The 16,005-nt window shown below is 38.2% G+C and overlaps 1 protein-coding gene across 2 annotated transcripts in view; it reads left to right on the top strand.

Annotated features, from left to right (window-relative positions):
- LOC114240356 (uncharacterized) overlaps positions 1-16,005 on the top strand; it is a 196,186-nt gene that overhangs the window by 119,065 nt on the left and 61,116 nt on the right. For both annotated transcript variants that reach the window (XM_089736295.1, XM_028170875.2), the window contains exon 2: positions 2,973-3,024. The gene's annotated coding sequence lies outside the window, so the exon portion shown is untranslated. The remainder of the gene's footprint in view (positions 1-2,972; positions 3,025-16,005) is intronic.

Below are 16,005 nucleotides of genomic sequence, written 5' to 3' on the forward strand. Positions count from 1 at the left end.
AAGACTGCAGCTTTCACGTTTGATTCTCTAGAGACTCCGATATACAGTAAACATCACGTGGGTCGTGAGATTATCTACCCATCTACTGGAATACAATATACAGTTTTACGTACCTTGTCGCATTTAGTTAATGCGCAGTCCATTACAATCGTTTCGTCCAAAGATTTATGTGTTTTCCCAACATCTAGATTTCTATAATCACCACAAATCATTTTGTTTAGTGTAAATGCATTATAATATTGTATTCTCGTTAAATTTCAATCTATGAAAATGATGAATGGCAGATAATAAATTTAACGTCTTCATTCAAACAGTAATGTTTGCCAAATGATGTATCTACGTCTTGTTCATTAATGTGTTTTGTTAATATAATTGTTGCGTTTTGAATTTAATGCCAAGTTTATTGCTTAATTTGCGGTGAGCGCTAGCTGACGTATTATTGGGAGAAGGGAGATGGTTGAATTCATGAAGCCACTTGGTAACATTAGGACACTGCTTCGTGCTCTTAGCTCGGTTCCAGACCCGCTCTTTAAATCTAACTACATATTTTTCAACAGTATTTTACTTGACTTTCAATCGCTTCCGATTATCCGGGTGATGGAAGGCCGGCTATCCTCAACCCACGCTGGTTCTGACCCAGCGGGGTATTCCGTAGGATAGACCATTCTAACCGGCGCCATCTAGGCGGTCTTCGGACAGCCTGCCGACCGAGAGGGCTGGTGGTCGTGGCGTCGACGACCGCCGGTCCGGCGTCCCGAGGGGGAGGGTGATGGGAGAGATGTGCTCCGCACTAAGCGCTTCACTTTCCCCCCTTTGCCTTTTCATGAGTTCTGTCTCATGCGAGGTTTGGATGCTGGTTGTTGAGCGACAGGAGGTTTGAGTCGGTTCAACTCCGACATGCCCCGGCCTCCATCCCATCGCACGGGTACGTACCGTCCTGTCTATTTCTCCCATGAACAAATCCAGTGTACTAATTACAAGAATGAGTCGTCAGTTACGCAATACAATAATTGAGACTGATCTCATATCTCAAGTTTTGTGCATTCTCGCTTGTGATGTCCATGGGCCCCACTTACCACTAAATCAGGCTCTGAGCTTAAATAGTCGTAGAATAAAACGCATTTTTTGTAAATATCAAGTTGTTTATATATAATAATATATAACTATATAGTAGCCTTTAATCTTAAATTATATTCCTAACAAAAAATTTCAACTTAAATAATGTAACGTTATACAATGAAACGCTAAAAACGCTTTTCCGGCACAAGAACCTATCTACATGCTTCATAACAAAATGCTTAATCCAATATCCCAAATCGAATGAAATAATCAAAATGTGCGCACCCACATCCACGTGTCTCATAGACCATTATCCAAATCCAAGCGACTTACGTACACACTATAAGCAGATCTGATAACAATACACATTATTCGTGACTAAAGATGTAATCAAAGCCGCAGAATTGTGAGTGTAGGAGCCGATTTTAAGGTGTATTTAATATTATAATGTAATATGTTCTGTTATGGGCCTTGCGAAACCGTTGATTCAAATTTATAGCATTGCTACTTCGCTCTTTGGCTTCATAGGGCCTAAAATATTAAAGTGTAGATATTTAAATATACATATAGATATGTAATGTAATACATATACAATTAGATATGTAACGATACTTGAGACCTTAGAACTTATATCTCAAGGTGGGTGGCGCATTTACGTTGTAGATGTTTATGGACTCCAGTAACCACTTAACACCAGGTGGGCTGTAAGCTCGTCCACCCATCTAAGCAATAAAAAAAACATAAAATTCATCTGCTCGTTGACTCGGTGGTGCAGTAGATAATGGCCCTGACCGTTGCGCCAAGGGTCATGGGTTCGATTCCCGTATCGGACGAACATTGTGTGACGAACAGATTCGTTTGCTTATTAGCTTATTTATATAGCGTCGGGATGCTTATTACCTTACTTCATAGAATTATTTTTATAGTAAGCTCTTACCGAGAACTTCATTCACACTACGTGAATGACCTGGTGGTTATTATCTATGATATATAGAACATACTTATATGTGCTTAAATATACACATATTTAAGCACATATAAGTATGTTTGTCAGTCTCTGGTACCGATAACACGAGGAATCCTAAATTGGGTCGGATGACCGTGCGTGACGTATTTCCGGTTATAAAAAAAAATTGAACCGTAACAAAGGTTTTAAATATGTCTGGGATTCATGAGAGCTGAAGAAAATATGATATAGCTCGAATCAGTTACTGGTAGTGGGGAATGATTGCCTAATTAGGAATACAGCTGGTATCTCTTAAGACAAGGCTGTCCACTATTGTCCAGACAACGGATCGCTACGCGTGCTTTAATCAGAAAATAGTTTTGTGTATAATTTTTTTTTCTTCTTTTTTATTGTTTAAATGGGTGGACGAGCTCACAGCCCACCAGGTGTTAAGTGGTTACTGGAGCCCATAGACATCTACGGCGTAAGTGCGCTACCTGCCTTGAGATATAAGTTCTAAGGTCTCAAGTATAGTTACAGCGGCTGCCCCACCCTTGAAACCGAAACGCATTACTGCTTCACGGCAGAAATAGGTGGGGCGGTGGTACCTACCCGCGCGGACATACAAGAGGTCCTACCACTTGTAATATAGATATACTCGTAATAGTTTGGTTAATAGAATTCTTTGTCAAAACACATAATCAATATTTGGTATAGTTTATCTTTATTCTTCTAATATTCCATTTCCAAGACATAATTTGAAAGTGAAGCTACCTCTTACTTTTTTATTTTGAAAATATGTTTGTCTGGAAAATATTTTGTTTTTGTATTATTTTTTTCTGTGGGATTTGTAGTAAATTTAATAAGCCCGTACAGGTATGCAGGTTGGCGAGCTCTGTCTTAGGATATAAACACCTATGAAACAAACAGCAGTTAAGAGCTTACAAAGCATTTTCTCTTGTTTCAGACCCACCATCATCCTCATCCGTTCAGCTTTTAAGAAGAACGAAATTACACAGGTATCTAAGTAGATTGTTAATGATTATATTTATTTATTTATACTAAATTATATTGCATTGTGAAAGAAAAAGTTTATAATTCGTTAATTTTAGATCAGATCTTAGTACGTAATACACATACCTACATATATTTAATATACATACATTACCCTGGAAAAGACATTTCATATTTATCATACAAATATCTTTCCTTGGCGGGATTCGAACCCGCGAGCCCCTTTTGTAGTGACCAAGTCACATTCACTTACCACTACACCAGACTACTAACAACTACTAGACTACTACTAATTAATTTAAATTATAAGTTTGAACATTATTAAGTTTCGATTGCCAAAGACTATGGCTTCTATACTCACTTATTTCGCCAAGGCTACGCTATGGAAAAATAAATACTAAAGACAAACAATATTAATCTATTCTCAATTAGACCACAGACCTTAACAATAAACAATAGTATATTATATGCGTCTATATATGTGTGTGTCGAATATATGGTAGTATATGTACCTAATGTTTTTCTTATCAATTTAATGTATTTTTATGTGTAATTTTAAAAAAAGTAGCATTCTGCACTCCTTTTCTATAAGTGTGGAAAATTTCATACTCCTCCGTCCGCGCAATTTCCGTAAAAAGGGGTACAATGTTTTTGCTTCACGTATTAATATATACCTAGATACTAATCAGAACTCATTATCGAAACAATTACTTCGACATTGTAGAAGAAATAAAAAAATGTTGCAAACGTCAAACTGATGATCATAAATCTAGATGAGATTTCAATAAAATAGTAATGAAAAATCATTAAAAGAACATTATATATATTGTCTGAATTGATTTTTTTATTCGTTGCGAACGTGTACATTTATTTTAATTGCATTCGATATATTAGTAAACTTTAGGAATTCGAGATTTGCTATTTTTAAATAACGTGCTCGGGGTATCAAGATACTGTGTCCGTTGCCGAAACGACGTAAGTACAAAGAAAAAGTTTTCACTTACTACGCGTGACATAAACCACAAAATGTGACTGGTCCACGGTAGACATAGTGCTTTTTTTTCCGGGATTTTATGACCTGGTAACTAAGACCTTTAAGTCATGTCTTATTTTAATTTATATTCTTATTTTTATGAAAAATGATGATATGCGGTGAAATGAAATGAAATGATAAGAGATGGTATGGGATTAAATATAATCTTAGTAAAATGGTGGTCATTTACTGATTTTTTTTCAGTGGGCTTTTTGGAGGATCCCGAGAATTTACGTCCAGCGACTTTGTTTCATTTTCCCACATTTGTGCACTTTCACAGTTATTCAATAGTTAATAAGCCACCGCTATTACACATTTAAACGTGAAGAAACACTAAATAGACAAAATAAAACAAATCACACAACTTCACTCCTCACGCCAAAAAGTCCAGACATAGTGCTTTTACGTCAGTGTTAAAAACCTACGTGTATATTTTTGCTATTTTACATTAATATCACACCCCGCCATAAATTCACCAGGTCATTACCCATGACAGGAGACAAATGACATAACGGGCTAGCTCTCGCGTTCATTTGTCAATTGTAGATGTCAGCTGCCATGCGGCACTTTCTTTCATTTAAAAACTTCACGTCTCAATTATAAAGTTATTTACGATGCATTGTCGCAGTTATGCCGATGACTTCATTAACTGAAGGACCGTTTTAAAAACCCTTTCAAAGATTCTTTTGTTAGGGACTTATCGAAATGTCATAACGTCAAGACATAGTAACTGTAGTTGCTTAAAGTATCTGCTTCTAACGAATTTCAAGTAATTCTGGCCATATTGCCGGTAAATCCCCGGATTGCCTGGCTCCAGAGAAACTTACTTTGGTTGTTGGCAGGAAATAGCACTCGGTCGACTACCCACGCGTTGTGCTGACCAAATAAAATCTCTGATACGGCTATGCCGAATTCAGATTATCATCATGAGGAAGGAAACGTATTTCGGTCATGTTCTTACAAACCACTTGAACAAAAGGCAAAATGTTTGGGTCTCAATTAATAAGGGGGTTTTGCGGTCGTGTTCAAGGTCTTTCTGATTTCTGTCGCAAAATAAGGACGCTTTCCACTTTGCTGTTAATGCAATGTTATGTCATCGAAGTAATGTCTTGAAGGCAGCGGCAGTTTCAAGCTGTGATGACCATGGGTCGCTTGTACCCGTTTAACAGAACAGGTTTTTATATCCCATTACAGCTTGGTCATCGCAATCACCAACATCAGTCCACAGAAGTCCACTGCTGAGCATGAGTCTCACCTAACATGACCGGTCCTGCCCTGCCAGCACCTAGCCGATTTCCGCGACCTTTAACAGGTTTTTTTTATTGCTTAGTTAGGTGGACGAGCTCACAGCCTAACTGGTGTTAAGTGGTTACTGGAGCCCATAGACATCTACAACGTAAATGGGCAACCCACCTTGAGATAATTTCTAAGGTCTCAGTATAGTTACAACGGCTGCCCCACCCTTCAAACCGAAACGTATTACTGCTTCACGGCAGAAATAGGCAGGATGGTGGTACCTACCCGTGCGGACTCACAAGAGGTCCTACCACCGTTCACCTCGTAGGAACTGCACTCACGCTGCGTTTTCTATAGTCGACACTCAAGAGTTTTTTGGCCCCAGCAGTCACGTGTTCTCCGAGCAATATGCCATGCCCTTCAACTGCCCATTGCCACTATAACCTCGCAATCATATTGGCTCTCCTCATCATCATCATTATCAACGCCATTGCAATATAATGGTTGCATACTCAAGAATAGCTATTTTCCCGTTTAAGGTATAATATTATACCGAAGTACGCGGCTGCTGTTTTAGCTTTCGTCAAGAATAAGATTTAAATCGGCGTAACTAATTTGCGACTGTACCCTAGATCCATACTACAGGATTTCTGTGTTTGCTAACCCAACCAATACCTTATAGGGAACCGTGCCAAATACAAATTGAGTTGAATAGCGAATTTGAACTAACTAATTAACTTTATGATTGAATGCATTTTTAATCACACAATCGAACAGTTGGGATATTGGGTCATTTTGAAATATAATTGATTATTTAAAATAAAATAAAATTTGATGCAAAACCGGCCTATCCATAGTTTCACCCATAGATAACAGACAGCTTTGTAAACATTATTTTTGCGCATATTGTTTGTTTGCTTATTCAAATTCAAATTCATGAAAATTCAAACCTAACTGCCTCCATACTAACTATAGTAGGAAGCTTAGACCACTTTTGCGCTGATGGCCTCAATTGTGTTGTAAGTTAATTTTATGATAAATAGTACGTCAATCGTACTACTTACTATTATAAAATAGACACAGACAAGGACGTTCTCAAAAGCTTCCTGTATTGCAATTTTTCTATCTTACTCATTAACACGTCGAAAAGCTTTTCGTTAGGGTCGTTTCACACTGCGATATGTGCCGATTTTGTGTGCAATATCTTTAATCTGGTGCAGTTAAATATCTTCAGCACAATTAGTAGAAGGTTATCTACACTAATATTATAAAGCTGAAGAGTTTGATTGTTTGCACGCGCTAATCTCAGAAGCTACTGGTCCGATTTGAAAAACTCTTTCAGTGTTAGATAGCCCATTTATTTACAAAGACTATACAAAATCACGGTAAGATCAATACAAGTGGAGCACCAATAAAGAATGTTTCAAAATATTTTCACTTTCTGCGTGAAGTGGGGGGTAAAATTTAGCGTTATGCCAAAGTAACTATTCCACGCGGACGGAGTCACGGGGAAAAGCTAGTTTTTAATAATCCGATGTATTAAAGTTTTTACTATGAGTAAACAGTGGACTTGATCGAAGTGATAGTGTGTTCTGTGCTCTGACAATATCAGTTGTCTATACTAATATTATAAAGAGGAAAGATTTGTTTGTTTGTTTGTTTCGAATAGGCTCCGAAACTACTGGACCGATTTGAAAAATTATTTTTCCATTAGAAGCCGACATTGTCCCTGATGAACATAGGCTACTTTTTTTAAATTTTTTTTTTATTATTTTTTTTGGTTTCATGTGTGTTTTAATGTTTCCGAAGCGAAGCGAGGGCGGGTCGCTAGTATGTTTATAAAGGGAATTTGCAAATTATCGCGTTTCCCTGTATGTTCCATTTAACTAAACTAAAGATATATTACAGTAAAGCGACGATTTCGTAGGGTTTTTTTTTGTAATTGATCTAATAATCACATTGTAAGTCGGAACCCCGAAATAATACCTATGAACTTTTTACATGCTCGTGCAAATAGTTAGTGTGAATGCGACTTTATATCTGCGGTAGGTAACATGGTCGGTGGTCGAAATTTCTAACTATAGATGTTGCGAATTTATTTATTTTTTATTTTAAATTTATGGTAGTGCGTTAAATGAAAGTGTTGATATGAGATCGTAATCATTTCGTCGCTACGTCGGTACGTGTCAAAAATAATTCCATAAATATCTTTGAATACGTGATGCAAACAGATCTATTATTTTTTTATTCACATCGTGTTGACGTGTGAATCGATTCAAAACTTACTTAAAAGACTAATTCACTGCAGACCATTCTAAATTTGGGGATAGGAATTTTTGTTTGGAAAAACAAGGTATTTCCGACGTCTTTTTTATTTATTGCTTAGATGGGCGGACGAGATCACGACATTATAACAAAATATTTAAAAAAAAAAATATAATATTAAAAAACAAAAAAAGACATGCCCGCTGAGTTTCTTGCCAATTCTTCTCAGGACGGAGGCTAGTTCTTGTGAATTGGCGGTAGTTCTTTTGACGTTCAACAAGTATGTACTTTCATTTATGTACGTTGAATAAAAAAAAAGTTTTTTTGATTTGATTTGATTTGACACACCTGTTGTTAAGTGGTTACCTGAGCTCATAGATACCTACAACGTAAAACAACGTGATTATTATTTAGTTTATCATTTGAGTAGTTCGTTACAATGATATATTCGAAAAATCGAATACTTATAAAAATTATTAAACACTATCTGACCCGGCAGACTTCGTAGTGCTTCAATCGATAAATTGACTGTGACTATACTGAGACCTTAGAACTATATCTCAAGGTGTGTGGCGCATTTACGTTGTAGATGTCTATGGGCTCCAGTAATCACTTAACACCAGATGGGCTGTGAGCTCGCCCACACATCTAAGCAATAAAATAAAAAAAAATACACGACAAACAAAAGGAATCCGTCCGATGGGAGACACATCTAAGGAAAAACAAAATTGTTATTTTTATTGAAATCCGAGCATTTTCATTCATTTATCTACCTTTTAAACATTCTCTGGACTTCCACAAATAATTCAAGACAAAAATTAGCTGAATCGGTTCAGCCGTTCTCGAGTTTTAGCGAGACTAACGAACAGCAATTCATTTTTATATATATAGATAATTAAAATTGTGAGATTAATATTAAAAAAAAACCACTCATAATTAATAATGCTGATTAGCTCAAGTTCAACAATCACAGTCGAGATAGCAAGCTGCAGCATCTTATTCAAAAGATATGCATCTAAGGAGTGACTCCCTTCGATCCGTTTTAGATACGCGATGTGCAGTCTTGAACGAAAGTGACTTTTAATTTTTCTAACATACTGGTGGTAGTTGGTTTTCTAACACTTACTAGTGGTAGGACCTCTTGGGTCCGCACGGGTAGGTACCACCGCCCTGCCTATTTCTGCCGTGGAGCAGTAATGCGTTTCGGTTTGAAGGGTGGGGCAGCCGTTGTAACTATACTGAGACCTTAGAACTTATATCTCAAGGTAGGTGGCGGCATTTACGTCGTAGGTGTCTATGGGCTCCGGTAACTTTTTAACACCACGTGGCCCGTGAGCTCGTCCACCCACCCACGCAAAAAAAAACATTATATACAAAACCTAAGCCTCGTGTCAGGGCCCGTTTAGCAGAGAATAGGCCGTGAATTTTTCTGCCTACCTATGTAAAAGCCTGTACATAAAACTTTAGATTATCTTTTTTTCTTTTTCACCAACATTAGTTGAATAATAAAGATCTCTAACATGTTTTTAAATAAAAATACAATAACACTTTCATTCGCAAATGTACCTACGCCCCAAACGAGATCCGAATCGTGTCGATTCGATCCGATGTCTCAATTAAGTGTTTTATTGGCCAATTTGTTGCGTGCCGCGACCGAAACAAAAAAAAAAACAAAAAAAACAATGAAATTTATTACGTTTCATATATGAAAAGATGTTTTTACGCCTTTTAATATGAGTTTAATTGATGTAACGAGCCGATGGATTTATCGGTGTGATTTTTAAAATGTTCACGCACGTTTTAAGGGTTTTTGTTTTAAGGGTCCTTAAAACAAATTAGGAGGAATTCTCATCTCTCCTGGTCTCCAACCTGGTCTTAAGTGGTTACTGGAGCCCATAGACATCTACAATGTAAATGCGCCACCCACCTTGAGATATAAGTTCTAAGGTCTCAGTATAGTTACAACGGCTGCCCCACCCTTCCAACCGAAACGCAATGCTACTTTACGGCAAAAATAGGCAGGGCGGTGGTACCTACCCGTGCGGACTCAAAAGAGGTCCTACCAGCAGTAAGTTGCAACGGCTGTCCCACCCTTCAAACCGAAACGCATTACTGCTTCACGGCAGAAACAGAATCTCTTTTGAACAAAAGTCTTAGCACTCGGGACACTTGAGGTAATTTTATTTCAGACAGATAGCGAGCGGCTAAAATAATATTTATAAACACTAAATAGATGAACGGAGTTGTTTAGAAAGTAAGTAAACCACAGCACTTTCTCCTCAATCACCCCTTTTCCTTTCCAAACTTCCACTGTCCCCGGTCTGTTATTTCCCCTAGTTTACTTGGTGATATGTCATATTCGTACGCTTTCACTATGAGGGATGCGATAGCCGTATTACACCGGTCATCGTCCTCGTCGAACCCGTGGCTTGCGACGAAGGGCTCGACGAGTAAATTAACCCTCAGACACAGCCCACTGAGTCTCTCGCCGGATCTTTTCAGTGGGTCGCGTTTCCGATCCGGTGGTAGATTCTGCGAAGCACGGGTCTTGCTAGGGTTCGTGTTAGCAACGTCATCAGGTTTGAGCCCCGTGAACTCACCTACTAGTTAAGGCTACGCTGATATAGCCTCTGGAGCTTCTCAGTTAGGTAGGACAAAAAAAAACTTATTACAAAACTATTTAGACATCGTTACGAATCCAAATTCCAAAGTGAGAACTTAATTCTAATTGGAATCAAATTATTTTGTTTTGTAAATACTTAATCGATCATTAAAATCGATAGTTAAAATAGATAGAAAAGTAACGTGATAATGTATGAGTTTAATTAATTACTAATTTCCAATTAACCATCGCGAATGCAGCATGCCAAATTAAATTACAACCCATCTTTGTTTTCGCTCTGTGCACTTAAGAGCGAGTTTTTTAACTTTCTCGATAGCGTAAAAGTGAACTCAAATTTGTACGCTGTTGAAACAGCGCCCCTAGCGGCAAACGTAGACAATTTACTTTTCCTACCTATGCTGATAGCCTTGAGAGGCTATTTCAGCTTCACCCTAACGTTTGTAGGTGAGCTCACGGGGCTCAAACCGGAGAGTTGCTAACACTGACCCTAGCAAGAGCAGTGCTTCGCAGAATCTACCACCGGATCGGAAACGCGACCCACTGAGAAGATCCGGCGAGAAACTCAGTGGACTGTGTCTATGGGTTAGTTCGCTCGTCGAGCCCTTCGTCGCAAGCGACGGGTTCGACGAGGACGGTGACCGGTGCTTGTGGTGCCTAAAAGCACCGTTAATGGTTCAAGAGGATCCGTAATGACGTGTTTTGGGCGACGTCGACGGTTTACAATTCGGTGTACAGGGTCGGGTATGTAGTTTACGTAGACAAACGTTCCAACTCCATACAAATTTGAGTTAACTTTTACGCTATCGGGAACGTTAAAAAGCTCGCACTAAGCACACTGGTCGCGTGGAGGCGAGCTAAATGTTTTTGTAGCGTATCGCGTGGTCCGGTAACCGTTTTTAATCACATTTAATAGTCGTAATTTCGCCAGCGTTTCCCACTAACAGCTAGGCGGTTATTTTTTGCGGACATACGGGTCTGTGTGTGGTCAGGTGAACGTTTTTACCTGTAATGAGTTTATGAGTACTGCAATAACTATGTATAACAACAAACGTTCAGGTTAAGACTATATCTACATAGTGTTGTGTGCGGTTTTCCGATTTTTTAATTTTTTTTTATTAAGTGGGTGGACGAGCTCACAGCCCACCTGGTGTTAAGTAGTTACTGGAGCCCATAGACATCTACGATGTAAATGCGCCACCCACCTTTTTAGATATAAGTTCTAAGGTCTTAAGTATAGTTACAACGGCTGCCCCACCCTTGAAACCGAAACGCATTACTGCTTCACGGCAGAAATAGGCAATGCGGTGGTACCTTCCCGCGTGGACCTACCACCAGTTAAAACTGTTAAAAATGTTTGTATTTTTATTTATTTTTTATTTTTCATTCCGACGGTTCTGAATACTTAACAGTTTTCATAGTCACCGGACGACTAAATTTGTTTAGTAATATTATGCTATAAGAATATATTGATAAAATATAATAATAATCAACAAACTTAACGTAAAGACACTTGAGGATGCAATATTAAACTATAAAGGTACGTATATACGCATCTGTTAAAATATTATCAGACACGCAATTATAGAAAAAACAGTCTTAAAAAATTGCCGGTGGTGGTTGCGTCTATAGCCTATGGCAGCAGTAGTTAGGTCTTCTGGATCAGAATCTACCTCACGATACGCGCCACGTTAAGAATGACCGCTCTTTCTATGAAGACATTGATGTTTTAAAGTTTTAATCTAAGCATGATAAACATTAGATTGAGGCAAAGAAAAATATTGCTTAGATAGGCGGACGAGCTCACAGCCCACCTGGTGGGCTGTGAGCTGTCTATGGGTTAATTTACTCGTCGAGCCCTTCGTAGCAAGCAACGGGTTCGGTGAGGACTGAGACCGGTGCTTGAGGTACCTAAAAGTACCGTTAGTGGATCGGGAGGATCCGTAATGACGTGCTTCCATCACGAAGTAAGCCAGCTTTCCACTTGGAATGACATAGTCCATATATATAGACATTTTATTGTCATCCATTTGGACAGCCGCATCTAAATTGTCCATGGGCTTTGATTATCATAAAACATCTCGAACTAGTTTCTCCTTATTTCAATGAAAACTTTTAGGAGTCATCTTATATTCGATAAAATAAAAATTGCAGTGAAAAAGCAACAAAACAGACAAACAAATATTTAAATATAATTAACATATGAGACAATTACATAAAAACACTTCTGAAGATTTTGTTCTTATTATTTGTGAGCTATACACGTTTTTTTTAACTACATAAATAATTTCAGTTATTCACTATTTACTAATGTGTTTCGTAATGGTTTGATTTTTGTTTGCCTATCTTCATTTCCAAATAAGAAAATACATGTTTTTGTGTCCTAAAGCCTCTGAATTATCCTTTAAAGACTCTAAATAAACTCAATAGAGAAAATGATATAAACAAACGCAGTGTGTTTTATTGGCTAGAACTACGGCTAAAAATAATAATCCGAAATCTGAATAAAATTTCGAAAAAAGAAACATTTCAGCCATATTCGTTCATTCACCCACAGGCTGATGAAAGTTGACGCAATTAATTTCCTGCAAAAATCGAATCTCGTACCCTGTTATTACGGGTTCAATCATTTATCTTTAAAATGTGTTAAAATACCAGTAGGTACGTACTGTTACCACAAGTACATTCGAGACCGAAATTGTAATGTTTTTCTTGAACAGCTGTGATTATAGAATTAAGACATGCCAACTTTGGAATGAGCTTCCCTCTACGGTGTTTCCCGAACGCTATGGAATGACCTTCTTCAAAGGGGGCTTTTGGAGAGTACTTTTTTTTTTTTTTTATTGCTTAGATGAGTGGACGAGCTCACAGCCCACCTGGTGTTAAGTGGTTACTGGAGCCCATAGACATCTACAACGTAAATGCGCCACCCATCTTGAGATATAAGTTCTAAGGTCTCAATTATAGTTACAACGGCTGCCCCACCCTTCAAACCGAAACGCATTACTGCTTCACGGCAGAAATAGGCAGGGTGGTGGTACCTACCCGTGCGGACTCACAAGAGGTCCTACCACCAGTAAACTTGACGGTAAGCAGCGGCTTGGCTATGACCCTGGTATTGCTGAAGCCCATGGGCGACGATAACCACTCACCATCAGGTGGGCCAAATGCTCGTCTGCCAACAGGTGCAATAAATAAATAAAAACCATTGTTAGTGATATTCATGAAAGAAAAAATATTAATGAACATTAATTTTTAACAATAGAAACAATATTATAAATTTACCAAAGTAACTTATTCTAACTATATTCGGATCATATACTGGTTCAAAACTCTGGTGTGCTCTGAAAAAATGTTTGAGATAGCCCCTCTATCCTTTTTTACAATTAGAGCAGAACTCATCCATACTAATTGGAGCCGCTGCATGCATCAGTGTGTTCCCAAAGTAATTTTTACCTCTCACCAACCAGTGACTCGGAAGTGCCCGTGGCATTGATAATGACCATGACCCACTGTCACCACTCATATCAGGAAGGCACGTTGTCCTTCTAAATCGATAAATAAAAAAACTCGCCGGTATAGGCAATTTGTGGATCAAATGCGGTTGTTAAAATCTGCTAACCTATAACTCTTATATTTCATCAGCAGAAAGGCCTAATTTAATGAATGAAAATACTCCAAATTTCGTAGGGTATCACAACGTCTTAACAAAACTATTGAGCTGAATTATCCCATAAGAAAGCTTTGTTTTGATAAAATATTACTCAGCAACACACTTAATTCGGATATAAATTTTCAAGAGCCAAAAAAACAATAATTTCATTCCTACTGTCTTGTTCTTGTCGTTTATTTTAATAACGTCAGCCGTCAACATAATGGCTCCTATTCCCATCTTTCAGATACCATCATTAGGGTCATATCCTTTTTATAAGCCGTGTGTGATTCATTTTGTGGGAGGCCTAATTCCATCCAGGATATTCGCTTTTAGAGATTGTGCAAGGTAAGCCCGGACCAAGAGTACGAGTTTCGTACAAAGACGCTGCGTTATTTTTAACCCTGCTGTATTGGTCATGGTCGCAAACTGTAATCATAAACGCAAAGTTTCAAATGTAATGAAACTGTTATTCTATCTACACGTAACCAGCTGGCTCTCGCAATTGTACGCACGTGTAGACACAAAAGCGAGAGGTCACTAGGTTCATTTGTTTCCATCCCACAGCCCTCAGCACTTGAAGTGGTAGTGTCTCAACCTAGCAAATAAACAATGGAACGTAACTTCGTGTGTAGCTATAATATAAAACTAATAGCTCCTGCTCGGTACTGCGATCCTGTGAACCGAATGGCAACGTCGACGTCACCCTAAACACGTCATTTCGGATCCTTCCGATCCACTAACGGTGCTTTTTTGTACCTCAAGCACCGGTCACAGCGACGAAGCGCTCGGCGAGTAAACTGACCTACAGACGGCCCACTGAGTTTCTCGCCGGATCCTCGCAGTGGGTCGCGTTTCCGATCCGAAGGTAAATTCTGCGAAGCACTGCTCTTGCTAGGATTAGGATTAGCAATATCGTTAATTTTGAGCCCCGTGAGCTCACCTACTCGCCCGGAGAATCTAGCATAGCCCCTTGAGGTTACTAGAATAGGTAGGAAAAAACGGATGCAGTGTGACGGTGCTAAAGTAATTTGCACTCAGTCGTCCTCGTAGGTCACGCCGCAATTATGTACCTATAACGAATATTGCAATAGAAACCTCAACTTCATGTATCTGTTACTTAGAAGTTGAGAATCTGTAGTTACATTTTACAATTTTCTCATATTTTTTTTAAGGGATTTTATGACCCGGTAACTAAAACTTTTAGGTCAAGTCTTATTTTAATTTTAATGATAACTTTTTATATGAAATATGATATTATGAAATGAAATGAATTTGATTATTATGAAACATGGCATGAAATGAAATGAAAACGAAACAGAAAGAAATGAAATGAGATGATATGGGATGAAGTATAATTTCATATGGTCATTTACTGAGACTTTTTCAGTGGACTTTTTGGAAGATCCCGAGAAGTTACGTTCAGCAACTTTGTTTCATCTTCCCACATTTGTGCACTTTCACAGATATTAAACGGTTAATAAACCAACGTTATTACACATTTAAACCTGAAGAAACACTAATTAGACAAAATAAAAGAAAATCACACAACTTCACTCCTCGCGTTCCCGCCAAAAAGTCCACAATTTTCTCAATGACTGTACGCGATGACTACCCGCTAAATACGGGCGTATGCATTAAACTGTCTACACTTTCACGATGCGCTTACCTTAAATATTTGTATGAGGCTTGGTTACTTAATTATCTGACTTTAGACACGTGGTCAATGAACTTAATTAATCGAATGATAAATTAATAATGTTTAGGTATATTATTATAATACTATTCTCTATAGAAGACCTGTGAATGCTATTGTCCACGTTCGAGATCTTAAGTGTTTTATTCTAATAGTTATTGCTTTATCGATATATTATAATCGTTATATTAAATACTTTTTTTTTATCCTACGTATGCTGATACCCTTAAGAGGCTATTTCAGCTTCATCCTAGCGTGTAGGTGAGCTCACGGGGCTCAAACCGGGAGTGTTGCTAACACTGGCCCTAGCAGGAGCAGTGCACCGCAGAATCTACCACCGGATCGGGAACGCGACCAACTGCGAAGATCCAGCGAGAAACTCAGTGGGATTAATTCACCCGTCGAACTCTTCGTAGAGTCTAATGCTTTAGTTATTGATTTAATGTATTTCTCATATTTGAAATTAGATATCCCTTCGTCCGCG

This window comes from Bombyx mandarina, chromosome 21 (genome assembly GCF_030267445.1).
Source record: "Bombyx mandarina strain Sakado chromosome 21, ASM3026744v2".
Lineage (NCBI taxonomy): Eukaryota > Metazoa > Arthropoda > Insecta > Lepidoptera > Bombycidae > Bombyx > Bombyx mandarina.